The 19,554-nt window shown below is 42.3% G+C and overlaps 1 pseudogene; it reads left to right on the forward strand.

The window, feature by feature from the left end:
* The window catches only part of LOC120053192, a 207,759-nt pseudogene that overhangs the window by 105,424 nt on the left and 82,781 nt on the right, over positions 1-19,554 (forward strand).

Here is a 19,554-nt window from a genome sequence, read left to right on the forward strand (position 1 = left end):
ATCTTGTAATCCTGTATTCACAGAGAGGAGGAAAGGAATGGCTGCCTGATGCAGTGCTCCTCTGTGGCTGGCGCCTCTCTTCTGAAGTTGGGGAGATGTGAGGGACCTTGGGGAGTCGGCAATGGAATAGTTATAGGACAGGGGTAGAGAGAGAGCAGTGTCTGCACCACAGTCTCTCTCCTACTACTGAGAGAGTGGTGGAAATATCAGGGCCCGTTGCTGTGCTGACTCACCACACTGCTACACAGAAAAAGCAGGTCTGCAGGTGTTGGATGTATCCCGCTGTTTATATTTAGTTAGGGGAAATCTAGAAGTGTCCAGTCGAATTGCCATATAAGTAAACATGCAGGGTTTAGGCTGATTTCCAGGGTTTATGAAGTCACCCATTCCCTATAATATTACAGAACTCAAATGTACTTGTTTGTAATGAGTCATAACATGCTTTACATTAATACTGTACTATATGGCCAGTACCGGCAAATCTAAGAATATATTCTATGTACAGTATTTATAAAAATAATTACAGAACCATAATTAATAAACTAGATTAATGCTGATTGCTGTGTTATTGAAGTGTACAGTAGTGTAACTATATTATACTAGATTATCCTCATTGGATAATCACTCACTGGTCATCATAGCAGCAACGCAAAGCACGCGCTCCAGCAGGTATATTTCACTGGTCACCCGCAAAGCCAATTCCTCCTTCAGCCGCCTTTGCTTCCAGTTCTCTGCTGCCAATGACTGGAACGAACTGCAAAAATCACTGAAACTGGAGACTCATATCTCCCTCACTACCTTTAAGCCCCAGCTGTCAGAGCAGCTCACAGATCACTGCACCTGTACATAGCTCATCTGTAAATAGCCTATCCAACTATCTCATCCCCATACTGTTATTTATTTTATATATTTTGCTCATTTGCACCCCAGTATCTCTACTTGCACACTCATCTTCTGCACATCTATCACTCCAGTGTTTAATTGCTATATTGTAATTATTTCGCCATTATGGCCTATTTATTGCCTTACCTCCCTTGTCCTACCTCATTTGCACACATTGTATATAGACCTTTTCTATTGTATTATTGACTGTATGTTTGTTTATTCCATGTGTAACTGTGTGTTGTTGTTTGTGTCGCACTGCTTTGCTTTATCTTGGTCAGGTCTCAGTTGTAAATGAGAACTTATTCTCAACTGGCCTACCTGGTTAAATAAAGGTGAAATAAATAAATAAATAAAATAAAAATCCTTATTGGATATGTACTGTACTGTCTCTAACAGGAAAGTGTTTGAGGACATCCAGCGTCTCCTCTACCCTGAGGACATTATTAATGAAGTTGTGTTTGATCTGGAGGACCCCAGGTAAGTGCTGACTAGTCAGCCACTCTCTGACTGATTCCACACAAGCAGTTATCATATGGCCGTATCCTCCTGTGGATTATTAATGGGTGTCTACCATAGCTGCTTAAAACATCTGCTACCAGGCAGTGAAATACCCTTCTTGTTACTGACCAAATGTTGAAATAGCAAATCACTTTGGTGGGTATGTCTGGAGAAAGCATATTGAAGGAGATATTTCTAGGCTCTGCTGCTCCAGACTCATCTATTGATGTTTTAGTTGAATGCAGTGGAAATAGAGGACGTCAGATGAATAGCATGGATACTGTAAGAGCAGCTACACCATCCTGATTGGTGCTGTGTTCTTACTGCATGCCTGATAATCAGAGCATCGCCAGGCACACTCAGCTAGATTATGTGCATAATGAGAAACCTCAGGTGCCATTTTCTGTTACTGGTCAGACTGTTATTGGATGGGTCCGGACACTGAATTACTAAAGCTTAAAAATCTAAATGACCATTACTTTCCTAGCCATCTATACTTGTTGATGTAGTCAAGCTACTCTATATTAATTAACCTCCCCCACCCCCAGCTCCCTGTGCTATCTTGTTCACTCCAACTCCCTGAGCTTCTTCTCCAAGTTTGAGTGCGGGAACCAGCGCAAAGCCATTCATGTCCGCAGGTACGGTTCTTCACTTGGTTCCAGCTCCTTACTGCTTCCTTGCTGAGATCTGACTACAGGCAGTCCATCCCCCTCGGGACTCATTGACGCTGCATTGGAAATAAAACAGCGTCGCACTAACCTCTCCTTTTGGTTCTGTAAGGAAGGTGTCCCATTGACATATTTCAGATCAAATTAAAGGTTTAGTCTATACCGGGACTGGAATGTCATTAAATAATACAGCAATTCTTTGTAAAAAGAAAAAAGGCTACACTGTAAAAAGGCTACACTGTAGAGCAGTTAGAATACACCAGAGAGGGAAATACTTATTTCTTCATAATGTAGACTGTGTCCCAAATTGCACCCCATTCCCTTTATAGAGCACTACTTTTGACAGGCTCTGGTCAAAAGTATAGTGCACTATACAGGGGATATGGTGCCATTTGGGATTCAACTGTAATCTCTGACTTCAACCGCCTGCCTCCTCCTCAGTCACGAGTATGATCTGATCCTGAATGCGGACGCCAACTGCTCCCAGCACCACAAGCGGTTCTATTTCGAGGTATGGCGGCCAATGTGCCCTATCGCTTCAACATCATCAACTGTGAGAAAGCCAACAGCCAGTTCAACTACGGTAAGCAGAAATAGCCAGGATAAAGACCTCCTCCCTGGATAAGCACTGAGGTAGATGATTGTCAAAATAGATATTTTAGGGTGTGCTGCCCACCCCCTGTGTTGTTGATCTCTCTACGTGTTGGGGGTGTGTTCCCTCAGTAGCTGCCCCTTAAAGCCTCCCTCTTTGTGTGGCTCCCCCCTCAGTCCCCCTCACTGTGCTGCTCCATCCCCCACGCAGGGCTCTCCTTCATTCAGAACCTCACCTTCCCCAGTTCTAAAGCTCAGCGGTGAGCCTGGCCACAATGACACTTGCCGTAAATGTGAAATTGGGTCTATATCCTCGGAAAAAAGTACAATGGCATTTTAAAGTCCCCTACTGAGTATACTTTCTATAGATCTTGACTTATTTTGTACACTCTAGTAAATTGTATGTGCTCCCTGTACTGTGTGCTCCCACCTAACGGTACAACGGTTCTTGTAGTTTATGTTGTGGTATCAATCTGTTCATTAGATTTGTGACATAAAGGGTAGAGATAGGTGTAGTGTACTGTCTGTCCCCAGGGATGCAGCCGGTGCTGTACACTGTCAGAGAGGCTCTGGAGGGACGACTCAACTGGGTCAGAACTGCAATTGAGATCTGCTACTACAGGTGAGTGCCGGGAGGACATTTATTTTACAAACACTCAAATAGACTGCAGATCCTTTTTTAATGATGATTAGAAGAGTGAGCTGTGCCATGTAATTTGGTGCGTGAACAAACCATTATTTAGTGATATCCATTGCAAGCAGATTATAATTGCTTTATTGATCAAGTTAACTTTTACTGTAGGTAGGAATACAAGAGTCGCCAGTGCTGACACAATATTAATATCCTTACATAAGACTCCACAATACGCAGTGCATTCGTAAAGTATTCAGACCCCTTGTCTTTTTTCCATATTTTGTTACATTACAGCCTTATTCTAAAATGGATTAAATCGTTTTTTTCTCCCTCATCAATCTACACACAATACCCCTTAATGACAAAGCAAAAACAGGTTTTTAGAAATGTTTGCAAATGTATATATAAAAAAACAGAAATATCACATTTACATAAGTATTCAGACCTTTTACTCAGTACTTTGTTGATGCACCTTTGGCAGCGATTACAGCTTCAAGTCTTTTTGTGTATGACACTACAAACTTGTCACACCTGTATTTGGGGAGTTTCTCCCATTCCTCTGCAGATCTTCTCAAGTGCTGTCAGGTTGGATGGGGAGCGTCACTGCACAGATATTTTCAGGTCTCTCCGGAGATGTTCGATTGGGTTCAAGTCCGGTCTGGCTGGGCCACTCAATGACATTCAAATCAAATCAAATTTTATTGGTCACATACACATGTTTAGCAGATGTTAATGCGAGTGTAGCGAAATGCTTGTGCTCCTAGTTCCGACCATGCAGTAAGTTCTAACAAGTAATCTAACAATTTCACAACAACAAAGGAATGAATAAGAATATGTACATATAAATATATGGAAGCGATGGCTGAACGGCATAGGCAAGATGCAGTAGATGGTATTGAATACTGTATACACATATGAGATGAGTAATGTAGGGTATGTAAACATTATTTAAAGTGTCATTGTTTAAAGTGACTAGTGATACATTTATTACATGCAATTTTTTTTTATTAAAGTGGTTAGAGATTTGAGTCAGTATTTTGGCAGCAGCCACTCAATGTTAGTGATCTGTTTAACAGTCTGATGGCCTTGAGATAGAAGCTGTTTTTCAGTCTCTTGGTCCCAGCTTTGATGCACCTGTAATGACCTCGCCTTCTGGATGATAGCAGGGTGAACAGGCAGTGGCTTGGGTGGTTGTTGTCCTTGATGATCTTTTTGGCCTTCCTGTGACATCGGGTGGTGTAGGTGTCCTGGAGGGCAGGTAGTTTGCCCCCGGTGATGCGTTGTGCAGACCTCACTACCCTCTGGAGAGCCTTGCGGATGTGGGCGGAGCAGGTTGCCATACCAGGCGGTGATACAGCCCGACAGGACGCTTTCAATTGTGCATCTGTAAAAGATTGTGAGTGTTTTTGGTGACAAGCAAAATTTGGACCATTTCAGTTTGTCCGTGATGTGTACGCCGAGGAACTTAAAACTTTCCACCTTCTCCACTACTGTCCCGTCGATGTGGATAGGTGGGTGCTCCCTCTGCTGTTTCCTGAAGTCCACGATCATCTCCTTTGATTTGTTGACATTGAGTGTGAGGTTTCAGAGACTTGTCCCAAAGCCACTCCTGCGTTGTCTTGGCAGTGTGCTTAGGGTCGTTGTCCTGTTGGAAGGTGAACCTTCAGCCCAGTCTAAGATCCTGAGTGCTCTGGAGCAGGTTTTCATCAAGGATCTCTCTGTCCTTTGCTCCATTCATCTTTCCCTCAATCCTGACTAGTCTCCCAGTCCCTGCTGCTTAAAAACATCCCCACAGCATGATGCTGCCACCACCATGTTTCACCGTAGGGATGGTGCCAGGTTTCCTCTGTACGTGACGCTTGGCATTCAGGCCAATCTTGGTTTCATCAGACCGGAGGATCTTATTTCTCATGGTCTGAGAGCCATTAGGTGCCTTTTGGCAAACTCCATGCGGGCTGTCATGTGGCTATTCCTGATGAGTGGCTTCCGTCTGGCCTGATTTGGTGGATTGTTGTAGTGATGGTTGTCCTTCTGGAAGGTTCTCCCATCTCCACAGTGGAACTCTGGAGCTCTGTCAGAGTGACCATCGGGTTCTTGGTCCCCTCCCTGACCAAAGCCCTTCTCCCCCAATTGCTCAGTTTGGCTGGGCGGCCAGCTCCAGGAAGAGTCTTGGTGGTTCCACACTTCTTCCATTTAAGAATGATGGAGGCCACTGTGTTCTTGGGAACCTCCAATGTGGCAGAAATGTTTTGTTTACACTTCCCCAGATATGTGCCTCGACACAACCCTCTCTGGAAGCTCGACGGACAATTCCTTGGTTTTTCCTCTGACATTTCCAAATCATGTCCAGTCAATTGAATTTATCACAGATGGGAGTCCAATCAAGTTTTATAAACATCTCAAGGATTGTCAATTGAAACAGGATGCACCTGATCTCAATTTCAAGTCTCATAGCATAGGGTCTGAATACTTATGTAAATAAGGTATTTGTTTTTTTATTTGTAGTACATTTGCTAAAATTTCTATAAACCTGTTTTCACTTCCTCATTATGGGGTATTGTGTGTGGTGAGATTTTTATTTATCTAATCAATTTTAGAATAAGGCTGTAACGTAACAAAATGTGGAAGAAGTCAAGGGTTCTGAATACCTTCCGAATATACTGTACACTGAGTGTAGAAAACATTAAGAACACCTGCTGTCACGACTTCCGCTGAGGTCGGTCCTTCTCCTTGTCCAGGCGGCGTTCGGCGGTCGACGTCACCGGTCTTCTAACCATCGCCGATCCACCTTACATTTTCCATTTGTTTTGTCTTGTTTTCCCGCACACCTGGTTTGCATTCCCTCATTACTCGTCTTGCATGTCTGTGTGTGGAATTGTTATGTGTAAATGTATGTGTACTCCAGGCTGGTTTGCGCCTGGATATTTAACCCGAGTGTGTTTAGTTTTCTGAGTGCCGTGTTTTGTTCACATCAATAAAGGGCTCCGTTTGCTACGCATTTCTGCTCTCCTGCGCCTGACTTCCCTGCAGCCAGTTACGCACGCCTTTACACCTGCTCTTTCCATGACATAGACTGACCAGGTTAATCCACGTGAAAACTATGATCCCTTATTGATGTCACTTATTAAATCCACTGCAAATAATGTAGATGAAGGGGAGAAGACAGGTTAAAGAAGGACATTTAAGCCTTGAGACAATTGAGACATGGATTGTGTTGCAAGACAAAATATTTAAGTGCCTTTGAACGGGGTATGATAGTAGCTGCCAGGTGCACCGGTTTGTGTCAAGAACTGCAACGTTGCAGGGTTTTTCACGCTCAACATTTTCTCGTGTGTATCAAGAGTGGTCCACCCGCCAAAGGACATCTAGCCAACTTGACACAACTGTGGGAAGCATTGGCATCAACATGGGCCAGCATCCCTGTGGAATGCTTTCGACACCTTGTAGAGTCCATGTCCTGATGAATTGAGGCTGTTCTGAGGGCGAAAGGGGCTGTGCAACTCAATATTAGGAAGGATGTTCTTAATGTTTTGTACACTGTGTAGCATAACATTCTGTAATTTGAGTTATTTTAATTACATGCAATTTGAGTTTTTTTTTTTTACGTGTAATTTGAGTTTTGTCCATGCAGAAACAACTTTTGCCCAAGCCGAGGCCAGAAGAGCTCTTCCTTCTACATCTTGACCTTTACCGTAAACTTCAAACACAACGACGACCTTTGCTACCTGGCCTATTACTACCCCAACATCTACTCTGCACTGCAGGTACAGATGTAGGATCTTAATTTCAGCCAGTTTGCTACAGCAGGAATATAATCCTGCAGCAACAGGAAATTAGAATGATTAAGTGGATTATATTTAATGGACATTTTTTGTTAGGGCAGATCAACTCTGACATTTTAAAGTGGAAATTACAAACTTTAAAAAGCCTTTTTTAAACCTCGACTACACTACGAGTTTGCATTTCTTGCTTTGCAGGAAAATTCTCAACATCAAAAGAGTGATCAAATGAAGATCCTACATCTGTACAGCACTCAACACCCTGCTGTGTAGATATGGTGTGTGTGTGTGTGTGTGTGTGTGTGTGTGTGTGTGTGTGTGTGTGTGTGTGTGTGTGTGTGTGTGTGTGTGTGTGTGTGTGTGTGTGTGTGTGTGTGTGTGTGTGTGTGTGTGTGTGTGTGTGTGTGTGTGCATACACCCACACCAGCCTTGAGATAGTCTTGACATTCTCCTTCCAGAGCATGTGTCCAGTGTGGTTATTATGTGTGTGTTTGGGTGTATGTTGTATTTGAGTCAGCAATTATGCTCCGTGCATTACGGGAGGTAGTTTACAGGCAGGTGCTTATTGCTGTGTTTCAGAGTCAACTGCAGGTGCTGCAGTGGTCAGTGGACCCTCGCAAGGTGTTCTTCAGGCAGCAGAGTCTGTGTAACACACTGGCTGGTAGCACTCACTATCACCGCCTGCCCCTCCTCCAAAAGCTGTAAGGACCTGCATCAGCTGCGTGAGTCTACGAAGCCATGTCCCGTTGAGCCTTTGTGTGTGTGTGTGTGTGTGTGTGTGTGTGTGTGTGTGTGTGTGTGTGTGTGTGTGTGTGTGTGTGTGTGTGTGTGTGTGTGTGTGTGTGTGTGTGTGTGTGTGTGAGAGAGAGAACTCATAAGATATAACACAGACACCTCCTGTCAGAGCTGGAGTTGTGATGTGGAGAATGCAAGGTGATAGACTCACCGCATGATACGTGCACTGCTGGAGTCAGAGGAGAAAATCAATAATACTCATACATTCCTTTGAACCCAAGTCAAACTAATAGGCCAGATAGAAGGTGAGTTAGAGGACTTTGAGGTTAGACATGTAATCCCTCTGAAGGACAGTGTGTTTATGTCTGGATTTTCCTCATGGCCTTGTGGGCATTGTTAATAGGTTGAGGCTAATTCCTTAATGATGATGCTATATAAATGAGACAGAGGCTGGGTGATGGATGTGTGGGGTGACGCAGGGTAGAGAGGGACAAGCTGATCCAAGTGTGGGACACAACCAGTGCCGTGCTATCGGGGAGGGGAGCATTGTCCCCTTCCCAGCCTCCCCTGCCCCCCACCTCCCCTCCCTCCCAAGCATCTCCACCCTCCCCACCCACCCTCCACCTCCATCATGTTTCACCCATCTTTCCTCTGTCCTTCTAGTTCCTGCTGATTAATATTTATGGAAGACAGCTGCCCTGCCCTCCCCACAGCCAGCCTGCCACCATTTGACTGTAGAGGCACATGAATGCCTTTTCAGATCTGCAGTATTAGTGCTCATAGTAGAAACCTCAAGGGGAGAAAGAATGTAACCCTTGATTGGGTACCTGCTGTTGCAAACCAAATAATAGCATGGGAAAAGTGTGTTACAAAATGCCTGCCTGAGCTGCAGGACAGTGGAATTATGACATTAACACGTCGTGGAAATTCAGTACTGAGAGAGACTTTGTCATTTCTTCAAACAATCATCTTTATTTAATATTGATTAATTATTGCAATAATGAGGCTGGTCGACCTCCCACCCTTGAGTTTTGGACCGAGTAACCTAACCTTTACACAAATACAGAGTACTATATATAGCTGACACTAATAATGCTCAGTCATGGTTGGTTCAACCCTCCTCATGCAGACCAAGGAGCATCATAAGCCACTCTGGGTTCATCCTGTCATTATCTGCATGTGGGTTGTTGTCTTAACCCCACCCTGGCTTAGTTTCCCAGATGCAAGGATGATTTTGAGACAATGAGTGATTGTTCTATTCCTAAGCTATCTCTAGTAAAGCTATCTCTAGTTCTCTGCAGTGAACTAGAGTGAAGCCTATGAAAACACAGACACTAGCAGGACAGAAATGTCTTACTATTAGCTAAATATTAATTGTTAACCATTAATATCAAATAGATCAGTTAAATACGTAATTTTTCTATCTCACACACATCATGGTATTTTGCAGGAGTTGTTGTTATAATCTAGAAAAATCTCCAATCTGATAGGCTGAAATGGGTTCCAAGCCTTTGACAATTCCCTGTCATCTGCAGTAGCCTGGTCACTCACTGACTGAGTGCCATTTTTCAAAATAACAATAGGCTGAACTGCTCTCTCTCCTCAGATCTGTAACCAGTAGTAAGCACAAACTTCAATTAAGGTTATCTTAAAATAAAACAGGCTAATCTAATATTCCCGCACAAGAATAATATTGTTTGTCATGTAGGTGGACTAGCTAGCTAAAGCGCCTTCAGAAAGTATTCACACCAGCCCTTTACGTTTTCCACATTTTGTTGTTACAGCTGAATTAAAAAATAGAGATTTTGTGTCACTGATTTACACACAATACCCCATAGTGTCAAAATGGAAATATGTTTTCAGTAACAAGTCAGTGGTGTGAATACTTATGTAAATGAGATATTCTGTCTAAAAACATGTTTTCACTTTGACATTATGGGGTATTGTGTGCAGATGAGTTCAATAAAAAATCTATTTAAGGTAAATAATGTATTTACATTCAGTACTCTTGCTCTGATTTGTCATCCTGAGGGTCCCAGAGATAAAATGTAGCATAGTTTTGTTTGATAAAATCAATTTTTATGCTCAAATGTAGGAACTGGGGTCTACAGTTTGTACCCACTGCTGTCTCTGGCTCCACACCCACCCCGTCCGGCCATCTAGATGTGTGAAAGTTAGTATATAAGCTAATGATCCATCATCTATGACATTCCTAGGAGTGTGTACACTTTAATATAGTATTACCATAGCATTTTTGTATGTTCTCTATAGCTATGTACTTGAAAATGTATCAATTGACCAATTCGGCATATTTGGGCAAACTCCTGGCAGACTTGATAAAAAATATTGTGCAGTAATGTAATTATTCACTGGATCAGTCTGAAACTTTGCGCACACACGTTTTTTGGTTTGTATTATCTTTTACCAGATCTAATGTGTTATATTCTCCTACATTAATTTCACATTTCCACAAACTTCAAAGTGTTTCCTTTCAAATGGTATCAAGAATATGCATATCCTTGCTTCAGGTCCTGAACTACAGGCAATTCGATTTGGGTATGTCATTTTAGCAACATTTTTTTTTTAAATGTCCAATCCTTTTAATATATTTTGAATTCAGGCTGTAACACAACAGAATGTGGAATAAGTCAAGGGGTATGAAAACTTTCTGAAGACAAATTAGCTACAGGATTTGAGTCATCTCAGTCGTTTTCGAATAAAACAGCTCAGCTAGCCTATGCGAAGTGGTAGTTCATAACGGGAAACACTCTTTCCACGCCACTTCGATAACGAATTTACTTTTCCTACCAGGTTAGTATAATTAACATAGCAAGTTAGTCGACTGAGGTTAAGGTTAGGAAAAGGGTGAAGGTTAGCAAAAAGGCTCTCTTAACCTGCTACGAAAATAATTTTGTATCAAATAAAATGTGTGACATGCTTCGTAAACAGCAGGTGTAGACTAACAGTGAAATGCTTACTTACGGGCCCTTCCCATCAAGGCAGAAAGAAAAAAAGGGAAATAATAGAAAAATAAATATACATTATCAGCAGCATGATTGATGAGTCAAAAGAGTTCAATGCAGGTAGTTAAATAGTTAACCAACAGCTACCCAAACTAACTATTTAGCAGTCTTATGGCTTGGGGTTACAAGCTGTTTAGGGACGTGGTGTGTGGTAGCAGAGAGAACAGTCTATGACTCGGGTGGCTGGAGTCTTTGACAATTTTTAGGGCCTTGCTCTGCACTGCCTGGTATAGAGGTCCTGGATGGCAGGGAACTCAGTCTCACTGATTTACTGGGCCATACGCACTACACTCAGTAGCGCCTTGCAGTTGGATGCCAAGCAGTTGCCATACCAAGCGGTGATGCATCCAGTCAAGATGCTCTCAATGGTGCAGCTGTAGAACGTTTTGAGGATCTGAGGGCCAATGCCAAATCTTTTGAGCCTTCTGAGGGGGATGAGGCATTGCAATGCCCTCTTCACAACTGTGTTGGTGTGTGTGGACCATCATAATTCCTTAGAGATGTGGACACCGAGGAAGCCCCGTCGATGTGGATGGGGACATGATCGACTCTCCATTTCCTGTAGTCCATGACCAGCTCCTTTGTCTTGCTGACGTTGAGGGACAGGTTGTTTTTCTGGCACCACATTGCCAGGTTACTGACTTAGTCCCTATAGGCTGCCTCATCGTCGTCGGTGATCAGGCAAACCACTGTCGTGTCGTCAGCAAACTTAATGATGGTGTTGGAGTCGTGCGAGGCCACGCAGTCATTGGTGAACAAGGAGTGCAGGAAGGGGCTAAGCACAAACCCCTGAGTGGCACCTGTGTTGAGGGTCAGTGTGGCGGATATGTCGTTGCTTACCTTCACCACCTGGGGGGCAGCCATCAGGACATCCAGGATACAGTTGCAGAGGGAGGTGTTCAGTCCCAGGGTCTTGAGCTTAGTGATGAGCTTAGGGTGTTAAATGCTGAGCTATAGTCAATGAACCGCATTCTCATGTAGGTGTTCCTTTTGGGAGAGGGCAATGTGGCGTGCAATGTGGAGTGCAATAGAGGTTGCGTGATCTGTTGGGGCGGTATACAAATTGTAGTGGGTCCATTGTATCTGGGATAATAGTGTTGATGTTGGCTATGACCAGCCTTTCAAAGCCTTTCATGGCTACAGATGTGAGTGCTAGGGGACGAAAGTCATTTAGGCAGGTTAACTTGCCATTCTTGGGCACAGGGACTAAGGTGGTCTGCTTGAAACATGTAGGTATTACAGACTGGGTCAGGGAGACGTTGAAAATCTCAGTGAAGACCCTTGTCAGCTGGTCAGTGCATGCTCTGAGTACGTGTCCTGGTAATCTGTATGGCCCCGCTGCCTTGTGAATGTTAACCTGTTTTAAGGTCTTACTCCCCCGGTTAAGGAGAGCAAGATCACACAGTCACCCAGAACAGCTGGTGCTGTCATGCATGGTTCAGTGTTGCTTGCCTCAAAGCGAGCATAGATTACATTTAGATTTTCTGGTAGGCTCTCGTCATTGGGCAGCTCACAGCTGGGTTTCCCTTTGTAATCTGTGATATTTTGCATACCCTGCCACATCTTATGAGCGTCAGGATTTTTATTAGGATTCGATCTTAGTCCTGCATTGACTGTTTTTGATGGCTCTTTGGAGGTCATAGTGGGATTTCTTAGAGTCCGGATTAGTGTCACTCCTTGAAAGGGGTAGCTCTAGCCTTTAGCTCAGTGTGGATGTTGCCTGTAATCAAATCAAATCAAATCAAATTGTATTTGTCACATGCCTTGAATACAACAGGTGTAGACCTTACAGTGAAATGCTTACTTACGTGCCCTTAACCAACAATGCAGTTTTAAGAAAGATAAGTGTTAACCTGTTTGGCGTGCAAGCCCGACGTCGGTACACTTATGACAACAGCCACTTCAAGTGCAGGGCGCGAAATTCAAAAGATATTTTTTTTAAATATTTAACTTTCACACATTAACAAGTCCAATACAGCATATGAAAGGTACACATCTCGTGAATCCAGCCAACATGTCCGATTTTTAAAATGTTTTACAGGGAAGACAAAATATGTAAATCTATTAGCTAACCACGTTAGCAAAAGACTCCACTTTTATTACTCCATCAGTTTTTGACTCCATCAGTAGCTATCACAAATTCGGCCAAATAAAGATATAAATAGCCACTAACCAAGAAACAACCTCATCAGATGACAGTCTGATAACATATTTATTGTATAGCATATGTTTTTTTCGAAAAATTTGCATATTTCAGGTATAAATCATAGTTTACATTGCAGCTACATTCAGAAATTGCACCGAAAGCAGCCATAATATTTACAGACACCAACGTCAAATACCTAATTACTCATCATAAAACATTTCTGAAAAATACATAGTGTACAGCAAATGAAAGACAGGCATCTTGTGATACCAGACAATATTTCCGATTTATTAAGTGTTTTACAGCGAAAACAAAATGTAGCGTTATATTAGCTTAGCACAATAGCCAGAAACACTTGGGCGCCGGCGACTACGACAGATATATGAAACAACATCATAAAATGGGTCTTACTTTTGCTGATCTTTCATCAGAATGTTGAACAAGGTGTCCTTTGTCCAGATGAGTCGTTGTTTGGATTCAGAATGGCAACTTTCTCTCTCCATTTAGCAAGCGCGCTAGCCGGGTTGCACGGATCACTCCATGTAAACAAACGGAAGAGAACGGAACACGGCAAAACTCCCGAAAAAATTTCAATAATCTGATGAAACTATATTGAAAAAACATACTTTACGATGATATGGTGACATGTATCAAATAAAATCAAAGCCGGAAATAATAGTCGCCTATAACGTCAGCAAAACAAAAGGCAACCCCACTGTCCAAATCGCGTTCTTCAGAGTACCGGAAATGGGGTACACGTCATTCCAAGAGGATTTATTCCATCCCAGATCGAGATAATCACCTCATTTCTTCTCTCACAGCCTTCTTGACACCCAGAGGAAGGTGTATGACGTGCATGTATACTAATAGCTCTTGTGCCCATTTATAGGCAGGAAGAGGAAGAGAGCATCGATTTCAGACTTTGAACTTCCGGGTCAGGAAAAGTGCTGCAGAATGAGTTCTGTTTCACTCAGAGAAATAATTCAAACGGTTTTAGAAACTAGAGAGTGTTTTCTATCCAATAGTAATAATAATATGCATATTGTACGAGCAAGAATTGAGTACGAGGCCGTTTGAAATGGACACATTTTATCAGGCTACTCAATACTGCCCCTTGCAGCCATAAGAAGTTAAGTAAAAAAATAGATAAGTAAAAAAAGAAAAATAACAAATAACTAAAGAACAGCAGTAAAATAACCGTAGCGAGGCTATATACAGGGGGTACCGGTACAGAGTTAATGTGCGAGGGCACAGGTTAGTCAAGGTAATTGAGGTAATATGTAAATGTATTTAGAATTAAAGTGACTATGCATAAATAATAAGCAGAGAGTAGCAGCAGTGTAAAGGACGGGGTGGGGGGGACAATGCAAATAGTCTGGGTAGCCACTTGATTAGCTTTTCAGGAGTCTTATGTCTTTGGGGTAGAAGCTGTTTAGAAGCCTTTTGGACCTAGACTTGGCGCTCTGGTACCACTTGCTGTGCGGTAGCAGAGACAACAGTCTATGATTAGGGTGGCTAGAGTCTTTGAAAATTTTTAGGGCCTTCCTCTGATACCTCCTGGAATAGAGGTCCTGGATGGCAGGAAGCTTGGCCCCAGTGATGTACTGGGCTGTAAGCACTACCCTCTGTAGTGCCTTGCGGTCAGAGGCCGAGTAGTTTCCGTACCAGGCAGGGATGCAACAGGTCAGGATGCCCTCGATGGTGCAACTGTAGAACTTTTTGAGGACCCATGCCAAATCATTTCAGTCTCCTGAGGGGGAATAGGCTTTGTCGTGCCCTCTTCACGACTGTCTTGGTGTGTTTGGACCATGATGGTTTGTTGGTGATGTGGAACTTGAAGCTCTCAACCTGCTCCACTGCAGCCCCGTTGACGAGAATGGGGGCGTTCTCGGTCCTCCTGGCACGACACGGCCAGGTCTCTGACCTCCTCCTTATAGGGTGTCTCATCGTTGTCAGTTGTGCCTGGCCATGCAGTCATGAGGGAACAGGGAGTATAAGATGGGACTGAGCGCGGACCCCTGAAGGGTATTACAGACTCAGTCAGGGATAAGTTGAAAATGTTAGTGAAGACACTTGCCAGTTAGTCCGCGCATGCTCTGAGTACACATCCTGGTAATCCGTCTGTCCCACAGCCTTGTGAATGTTGACCTACAGAGAGTGTGATCACGCAGTCGTCCGTAAAAGCTGGTGCTCTCATGAATGCTTCAGTGTTGCTTGCCTCGAAGCGAGCATAAAAGGCATTTAGCCCGTCTGGTAGGCTTGCGTCACTGGTAGGCTCGCGTCACAGTAGTCCGTAATAGTTTGCAAGCCCTGCCACATCCGACGAGCGTCAAAGCCGGTGTAGTAGGATTCAATCTTAGTCCTGTATTGACGTTTTGCCTGTTTGATGGTTTGTCAGAGGGCATAGTGGGATTTCTTATAAGCGTCCGGGTGTGTGGAGTAAAGGTGCTCTGGAGTTTTTTCACCTCTAGTTGCACAGGTGACATGCTGGTAAAGATGAGGTAAGACAGATTTCAGTTTCCCTGCATTAAAATCACTGGCCACTAGGAGCACCGCCTATGGATGTGCATTTTCTTGTTTGCTTTTAGCCCTATACAGTTCGTAAAGAACAATTTTAGTGCCAGCATCAGTCAGTTATCCATCTTTGCTGTGCCATCTTCCTGGGAAGTGGCGTGAAAAGATTGTGTCCAAGTTTGTTACGACGATAGCTAGCTAGCTAGCTAGATGCAGCTAGACGTTCGGGAGTTGATGTCTACATGAGCCAGCTAGTTAGCTATTATTACACATGAGCAACAACTCGTGACTAGTTCATTTTCAGACAGATTTTTCAAGTCATAGATACTTTATCCACTGACCAACGTATTTAGTAAGATAACTGATGGAAATGTAGCTGAAAACAGGCTGTCAGACGAGAAACGTGGGAGTATTTGACAGCATTTACATCATTACTGCATGGCTGGCTAGCCACGTAGGTATAGCAGTCATTGCATTACTAGCTAGGCAGATGGAGTTTGTTCTCATTCCAGCTGTCGAGTCTCTACGTGACTCTGCTGTAATGTTAGGTTGCTAGCTAACGTTAGCTAGCAAGTGAAGTGACAAAAGCATTATTAGCCAGCTTGCATAACAACCAACAGAGAGGAAGAGGCAGCTATTTTTACCTGCTAGTACTATATAGCTGGCTAGCCAGGTGGTTATGTAGATGTTATCACATTACTACTGAGGCAGACTTAGGCCAATTGTATTGTTCTGTAATCATCAGCATAATGGGACAACTTGTTCTATGTTCCGTAGTAACATGGCAACAGTCAGATAAATGGTGGAAGATACATTGTCAGAAGTTAACCGCACTCTCGCAACAAAAACACACAGTCTGTCGTGTGCATATGCTTACATATAGCTTTAGTAAATGTCACCCACTTAAAATAGCAACGAGTTTCCAGGTAGGGGAGACTGTAGGCAATTGTAAAAAAAGATATATATACATTTCATTCCATTGCTCAGAGACCACTTGAACTAGGCCAGTCAATGTTTTTACATAATAATCATTCATACCATCTAAAGGTCTGTAAGTAAGATAGTCGGATCACAATATTGATTTTTAATCCAAAGAATTCCAGATTTTACATTTTCCCCCATTCCAGAGGCAATGGTCACAGTAGCTGGGGTCAAATGTAACACCTGAAAATAAACCAAATAAATTCACTTAACTTCAAAAACATTAATGTTTATGAATTATCATATTATCATAGACATACAGTATATAATGACTTTGCAAGAAATATAATTATTTCTAAGTAGGTAAGACATATTGGATATTCGGTTCTCCTCAAAATATTTGAGTAGTCTGATGGTGACCACATTATATCTGTTGGCAACTTCTTTGGCACGCCACAGCAAAATAAAATATATATAATTCATATATAATTTAAACTACTTTTTTTTCATAATTTGGCTGTTTGGCTCAGGGTCATTTTAACACTGCGTTACAATTTACAACCCACCTGCCATGACAAACCTCATGTGCCTAGCATTAGATGATAATAATAGTGACACATGTCAATCATGAGTGTACAAAACATTAAGAGTACCTTCCTAATATATAGTTGCACCCCACCCTTTTGCCCTTCGAACAGCCTCAATTTGTTGGGGCATGGACTCTACAAGGTGTCAAAAGCGTTCCACAGGGATGCTGGCACATGTTGACTCCAATGCTTCTCACAGTTGTGTCAAGTTGACTGGATGTCCTTTGAATGGTGTACCATTCTTGATACAGTAAACTGTTGTGTGAAAAACCCAGCAGTGTTGCAGTTCTTGACACAAACCGGTGCGCCTGGCACTTACTACCATACCCCATTCAAAGGCACTTAAATCTTTGGTCTTGCCCATTCACCCTCTGAATGGCACACATACACAATCCATGTCTAAATTTTCTCAGGGCTTAAAAATCCTTCTTTAACCTGTCTCCTCCCCTTCATCTACACTGATTTGAAGTGGATTTAACAAGTGATATCAATAAGGGATCATAGCTTTCACCTGGATTCACCTATTTCATGGAAAGAGCAAGTATTCATAATGTTTTGTACACTCAATATATAGTTATGAAAATTATGCTAGTTTGAATTGGTCATTAATGCTTAGGATAGTGGGAAAAACATACTTTACAGGCAGGGAGAGAGAGAACATAAATGGACATGTAATGAGTGAGTTTCGTCAGTCTAGCTTGTTTATGTTTGGAGAAATTCAAGTTGTTATATTTGCCCCCAGTCTCCTCTATCAGGGGTTTAGTATAGATGTGAGATACAGTACACTACTCCTCTATACATTGTCAGCCTGGGACAAATAATGGAACTTGTCAGTTGTTCCTCAGTGCAGTATGCCAATATTATGATGTACTGTGAGTCATCTAATAAAGTAGCTAAATGCACTAAACGATAGTCCATGTTTTCAACATACAACATGCATGTTCTACGAATCAGTTTGTAATCCCTCTACCACTCTGCTAACTTATCAGGCAGGGACCTATCCTTTTGCAATTTAGTGCTTTTCTGTTATCTCTTATAGGACCACAGTATATTAACACTATGCAACTCAATTGCACTGCAGATCACCTCTAGTTGTATAGTAGTTGGCTAACTTAACTCAATTTGGTGTTTTTATTCAATTTAGGGCTGATAATAATAGCGACACATTTTAATATAATATGTTAATATAATAATATAATATAATAATTATAATATATTAATTATAATACTGTGTGTAGGACAGGAATAATTGCTTGCTGCTTAATTTAATTAAGCCTGTGTTACCTCCTAAGATAGATGACTGTCACCAGTGTCATGGTGAGAAAGGGTCATTTCATTTTATGACATGTCATGGAGTCGTTTGTGTGCTGAGAGAGTCCTGTGATAAGAGCAGCTTGAGTATAAACAACACTGGTATGGCTAAAGTTTTTAAGCTCAGAGTTGAATTTGTTTCTTGTTTATTTGCCAAGTCATCTGAAATAGCTGTAAACACAGAGGATGATGTTGTTTCCATAGGAGCAAATCACTTATTGTGTTAGTGTGGGTGGAAAGATACCGTAGGAGTCACAATAGTTTGTTTTTGTCAACATGATTACTGTAGCCCCATTCCGTATCTGATTGAAACTTCAATTTGATCCAATTTGGTTTGAAATATGCACAATTATGAAACAAATGAAGGCATGTACTGGTAAATTAATCCACAATATTGTTGTTGAGCTTTGAATGTTAAATTGAAATGTTGCCTCTGCGATACATTCTCTATACACTGTTATAGATAGGTCTTGACCTTGGCATTTTCACCATCTGCTCTCTGATTCTCAGTATGTCTCTCCTCGTAGTCGACGAGTCCATCATAACGCTCACATCTATCACACCCCATTGGTCAGATAGCCTGGTCGAGGTCCATTAGGTGAGTATAATGACTGATATCACATGAATGATAGGCTTGGCTCCCACATCACCCTCAAAACACAAATGTTACCACTGTTAGCAGTGACATTTGGGGAACTAACTTTGGTTTTAGTAAATTAATGATAAGTATGTATTGAGCTTCTGATGATTTCCAGTCATTTCGTCCACGAGGTGTAGGCTACACAATGGAGTGATACATGACTGATGAACTCAATCAGAATGGTGTTTTCTGGGATGTCTGAAATGGGTTTGGAAACTGAGCTTTGGGCAATGTTATTATAGCTCTTTGGATAGGTCGATTTCCTCTCCCTTTTTTCATCCTGTAGCTTGATTCAGATATGAATTGTGTGTTTCATACTGTACTGAACTCATACTGATGTTATAACTCATTACATCAACTACTATCTCAGCTGATCTGGATCTCTGTTTCCCTGATAAGTAGACAATAAAGAGGTTCTCCGGTCTGACTCAAGGAAGCTATTGGAGTAAAACTAGTCTGGCTAAGGGTCCTAGCAATCATCACAAACAACCCCAAACAGGTACCCAGAAGTACCCCAAACAACCCAAAACAGGTACCCAAAAGTACCCCAAACAACCCCAAACAGGTACCCAAAAGTACCCCAAACAACCCCAAACAGGTACCCATGGTACACAGCCAGGTC

The sequence above is a fragment of the Salvelinus namaycush genome, chromosome 9, assembly GCF_016432855.1.
Source record: "Salvelinus namaycush isolate Seneca chromosome 9, SaNama_1.0, whole genome shotgun sequence".
Lineage (NCBI taxonomy): Eukaryota > Metazoa > Chordata > Actinopteri > Salmoniformes > Salmonidae > Salvelinus > Salvelinus namaycush.